The following is a 6,226-nucleotide window of genomic DNA, read 5'->3' on the forward strand; positions in this document are numbered from 1 at the left end:
TGTTCGGCTCGTTTTCTTAACGACCGAACCAAACACAAGCTTCTTAACCAGCCAAACACGAGCTGTTCGCAAACAACGAGCTGTTTTGGCATCCTTACACCACCCAGTTCAATCTTCGTGCTCCTTCGCTCGCGACTCATGTACTATCCTCGTCTTGCTTAACTCTCTCCCACAGAAACTTTGCTCTCTGGTTTCCACTTCGTGATAGGTTTGCGAGCTCTCACCCGTATTTCACTCATGGCTTTGAGGAGGGTGCTCTTGTCGTCTAATGTTGCTTCCTCACCGAATATCGTGGCAGACACAAAGAAGAAGACAGAAGACCAAAGAAATGAGAAGAAAAGGAAAAGACGAAGGCCTTCCTTATTGTAATGCCTATTTATAATGTTTCGAGCACTGAAATCCAGGGAAATCTGCTATTACACAATAATGCTATTTAATTCATAAATGTTAAAAAAGATTTTCTTATCCCCGTGTGTTGTGCAGTTTCTAATGAGCAAGAAAATCAAGGAATTAAATCTGTACATATAAAATATGTTAGCACGAATGTCAAGACATATGAACGATTCAAGAGAAAGAAATGGCTGATTTGAACTTAGTTGTTGATGACCATTTCGAACTGAATGACAACTAGAGGAACGTCTTGTTTGAGTGATCGGCGGAACGTTTCAGGAGATTCCCGCAACGGGTGATCAGCCCTTAGGACGATCAATAGGTAGCATCCTTTCAGATTAAATATCAATATCTTCGAGGATTGTCGAACGATCGTTGAACTCTTATCAATCGATTCAGGCTTCCGATCAAATTATATGCTAATAACTACGTAATTACAAAAAAATCCCTCTGAAAAATCAACGATGAGAGTGGTAACACGCACTTTTGTAATGTTGGGACCTATATCTATAAATAGAGGGTCTATAATATGAATAAATAATATACTCTCTTCACTACTCTCTACAATTCTCTCTCATTCTCCAACACTCTCTCTCTTACAGCTCTATACCTTAGGTGTCTTCTCGAGACACTTTGGGATTCAACATTAACTTTTTCTTTATAATGTAAGAAGAATAAACCAAATTGTTCACAAGTGTCAAATGAGTGAATAGAGATAAACAAATAATATACAACATTTTCATGATGTGCTAAATAAATAATATAACATACAAAAAGATAACATTTAATAGACAAAATTGACAACATATTCTATTCACCCTGCATATTACTTCCACCCACATGTCATCGACCTCAAATTTCATGAATATCATGTTTATGATAAGAGAGAATATTACTAATTTTCTTTTTCATACTTGATGCTTTTTACTCTTTAACATCAACCATACTAAAAAATTCTTCTTTAACAAATCAATTTTTATCAATGTTTGCATACAAATGTCAGATTTTGATGCACACAAACAAGTTTCAGAAATTACATTTCAACGCCATATAGTCGACCCTGTTTAAATCGCTTATTGTTTTTTTGTAGGATCATTCTTGTTCCTTTTAAGTTTGACTTATCACCACTGCACAGATTATTCATACTGAGGATAAAAAAAAAAAAAAAAAATACAAACCATACATTTGGACGGCTATGATTTAGTCCATCAAATCAGGATGAGTTCGCCGTAGTAGGTTGATTCGATCCAGTCTTCGCTTTAGTTCAGGTGGTGGAAGCCATAGCAATTTATTTGGTGCGGTACCGTTTAGGTAAATTGCTTTTTGGTAGCTTATTCAAAAAACCACATTTTCAAACAGCTAAAATCTGCGTTTTCACACTATTTCTGACTAAGCGTCTGACCTTTCCCATATATATATATATATATATATATAATAGTCATGACATGACAGATTTAATTATATGATTATTTTTCAGCTTTTTTAATAAGTTACAGCTATCCCAAACAGACCTTAAAAGATATACTTTTCGAAACATTGAATTAGTTCGATTAAAAATATATTTGCAAACTCTATAAATTTATATTGACACCTAACCTTCAATTTATTACTAAAAGTTCAGATAAGTGAAACTTTTGGAGGAGCAACGGAGGGAGTCAGAATGAAATACGCTATTTATATTTATTTGGTAGTTTCATGCGTCTTATGTGTTGATGTGATGTTTTAACGGTTGTGATATGTGCCAATATATATGCTTTGAATCCCGCAGCATATGTACATCCCCCTTGAAAGATTTGGGAGGTATAAATGTAAAAAATAATGTTTAGGCATTACATTTGTAAATATATAGAAATTGGTTGGCATGTTTATAAATGCCCCAAAAATAAAATTTAGACATAGCCAGTCTTCCTTTATACGTGAATTCTAATAGCCCATCACTAACAACAAAAAAATACGAAAAACGGCTAAGTCCAAAGTCTCAAGTTCGCGAAAAAATATTACATCCCGATAAGTTGCTTCTTGAGTTAATCGGAGTTAGATCATAATATATCAAGAATTAGATCAAAAATACAAAAAAAAAAAAAAAAAAAATTCAAAGAGAAATGCAATCTTGGAATGTGTTGTTGATACATGATCAAGAAGTCCATATGATCAAACACCAATCTTTGATGCATTTTGAATAAATAGTGTTTCATATTCAAATTCATGATAATCCAAGCTATAGTTTCAATAAAGTTATATTAAATTGAGCTTACTGACATTATAAGTTGGATCTCAACCTAATAGATTGTCGAATAGCTATGCACACATAACACTTTTAGTAATATAGGGTAAGTCAGGTATCGTTCTCCTGAGAATTTTCACAAATTTATCCATTGAGAACTAAGTATCAATTGTTTTCCCTATTTTTATCCAACACATGAAATTACTAAAGTTAGGTAATTAAAATAAGTTTTCTAGTAGATTAAACATTCATTGAATTTTTGTCTCTTCACCAAATTCCATAATCTCAATTTCTAGTAGAATAATTGTGTTTTCTAGTTTCTATCGATAACCCAGAATACTTAGTACTTAAGACACAATACACTAAATATATGTGTGTAATGTTTCAAGAAGATTGAAACATATAAATTTCTCATTGATTGCTAAAACCTACGAAATGTATGTCTAGTCTAATATAGTTTTAGCAAACTAATCCCAACATTAATCTTGGACTCTGTGGATATCTCAAGACACATTAAGTACGAATATAGGCATGACCACTACACATAATAAATTAAGTTGGATTTAGAGTGAATAAGCTTGAAAAGATTTTATTCAAAACTTAATTATTGTGAAATTTAGTTTAATACAAACCCAAAGAGCACTATTAAACTCTAAATTTTTTCAACATAATAACACACATTTGTTTCATTAAATGTAAGGAACAGTTTGCATAAGAATTAAAACATAAGTGCATTAGATTTTCTTCTTTAATCTCGCAAGATACATTTATCTTGATCCACTCACCCACTTGCAGAGTATGACTCCACCAGCTTCTCTCACACCCTCTCACACTCACTCTAGAAGTCGAATTTTTCACTAATATTTCACTCCCTTCACTTACACACAGATTCTACTCACACCCACACTGAACGCACTGAACACCTTTTAAAAAATACACTTCTCGCCCATTTAACTCCCAACCCCTCTCTTGTAACAATATAATATATATGAATAACTTCCAGGTCGTGATGTAACATAACAATGCTAAAGATGTAGCATTGTGGCACAAATACAGTGTTGTGGCACTCATGTGGCAGTATTGTAATATTGAGCTCTCTATATTCAAGCTTCTAACCATATTTGGTCCCATGTTGTTGCACTCTTGAAACTAGAATTGCAACGTTGAATTCTAGTGTTGCAGGTCTCTGAGTTGGTGCTGTAAAACTTTGCTCACGAGACACTTGTTGGAAAATTCGCAATGTGGGACCAAGAATGTGGTAGTGGTGCAGATAATTCAAGTTTAAAAAACCATCAATCTTCTTCGGAGAAGTGTCCTACACAAAATACATTAATCAATATAATATTTGAGTAAAACATACAATTTACTTGTTTTTTATAAAAATTTTATTATATTTTTCTTATTGAATAGAGCCCAATGAAATTGAAAGGGATTTAACCCGAGACCAAATAAGTCCATATCAAGAAATTCAAGCATATTCAAAAGCCTTAGAGCATTAAAAAGCTAGTCAAAATTGAGTTGATCGGTGAGAAAATCCAACGAGCGTAGGACCATTTAATTTTGAAGTCATTAAAGCAGTTAAATACTAATAAAAAGTCATATAATTGAAGAAATCAATACATACCTTCCAATGGAGCCATTTGAGAGGTTGGCTAAATTATCAAAACTCTCCTCTCAATAACTATAAATAAGCTCATGTTTTTTACATGAAGGGGTGGAGAAGAGAGGAGTCAGCTAAATCATAACTCCTGAAGAGCAATGCAGGATAACCTCAACCAACCATTTTTGAACACCACCAACAATTTTTTCAATTAACTATGGTTGTTGTATCCATAATCCATTATTTTTTATGCCAACTATAGTTGTTGTAGCCGCCAAGTATAATTGTTGGAGCCCAACTATGACTGTTGTCGTCAAACTATTATGATATATGTTTAATTATCAAATTTTGTTATATTGTAACTTCAATTTTGAAGAAGTGTGGTTCTTTTTTTACTTTTAATTTCCTAGTGGATTGTTTTAATTAGGCTAGGTCCCTTGATTTTTTTTTTTGGTCTTTTCCAATTATACTAAAGTAAGGCTTTAGTTTTCTTCTATTAAAATTATTCTAGCACACAATAATTTAATATCATATGTGAGAAATTACCACACCGTTATACAATTCATAAGTATTCTTGTGATCACCAATATACCTAATACTTGTAATAATAATGTCCCCCTTCTACAATAAATAGCCTTTGAGCAAAGAATATTAAGTTTCTGCTCATTTTCTCTCATACAAACATAAACCTGTTGGTAAAATTTATATCTAATTATCTTTGTTCATTTCCTCCTGGACAAACATAAGCTTGATAGCAAAAGACACATCATATAATATCTTTGTTTCTACCCTTCTCGATAGGTACAACTTATTAGTGAAGGCACTTAAGGGTTATCTTTGGAAGATTGTGTATAAGGTTCCCTCATCTTAAAAGTGAATTTTCCCATTCAGTAAGACAAGTTATTCATCTCTTGGACCTCACCAATCTTACACATCTGTTTTAAGTAGCCCGAATGACCCCATCAAATTACTACTACTTATATAACTTTGAGAGATATTTAACATCAACTTCTTAGTTATGGATGAAGCAAGTCTTGCACCTTCTTCCAAGTTTATAATTCCATGGAAAATTAACCATGAATTACGGGAAATTTAGTATTAAAACCTCAAAAGTTTGCTCATGTTAGCATCTCAAGCATGATTATATTAGAGTAATTGATTTTCTACCTTCAAATGATCATTTTTGAAGAAAATAAGAATTAATTAGGGGGAAAACTCAATTATACTGATTAAATCTCAATCATGGTTGCATTCAATTCCCTTTTTTATTATGCACATTATGGAAAGAAAATTTAGATTGGAGAATAACCCAAATTGAAGCCTCAGAGAGACACCAATGTAGTTAAACAACTTCTTCCATCTAAAGTTCTTCCATTCTTCCAAGGCAACAAACGAGGATTTTTGCTAAAATATATACTTTATAAACAATCTTAAATGATCTTCAATACAAACATGAAGTCTCTAGTTGGACTTCTACTCCTTGGATGAGGTCATAATCATAACTTGGAAAGGGTAATAATGGCCTAAACATAGACTGACCTTCACCATTTGTTTAAGATACACATAATTGTTTCGCCCTTCCTTATCAAGATACAGTTCATTCTTGGGGAATTTGACTTGATTTATTCCATGCAAATTAACATTATCAAGCATTTCTATGACACATAGCCTTGAATAAGCCAAATATTCTTAGTGGCTTTCTTGTGACGTCTTCTATATAGGTTAACATCATCAAGTAACACTCCAATAAACAACCTCTAATAGCTCAAACATCATTGGTGGTTATCTCATGATATCTTCTATACATGTTAGCATTGTTAAATAACATTCCAATAAATAATATTAGATAGGTCAAACATCCTTGATGAATTTTCTTTGGCCTCTTATTATCTTATATACAAGTAAATATCATTAAGTAACACTATGAAAAGCAACATTAAACATGTCAAATATTCTTGGCAAACTTCTTATGACCACTTAAATATATATATATATATATATATATTCACCCT

Source organism: Phalaenopsis equestris, unplaced genomic scaffold (genome assembly GCF_001263595.1).
Source record: "Phalaenopsis equestris unplaced genomic scaffold, ASM126359v1 Scaffold000240, whole genome shotgun sequence".
Classification (NCBI taxonomy): domain Eukaryota; kingdom Viridiplantae; phylum Streptophyta; class Magnoliopsida; order Asparagales; family Orchidaceae; genus Phalaenopsis; species Phalaenopsis equestris.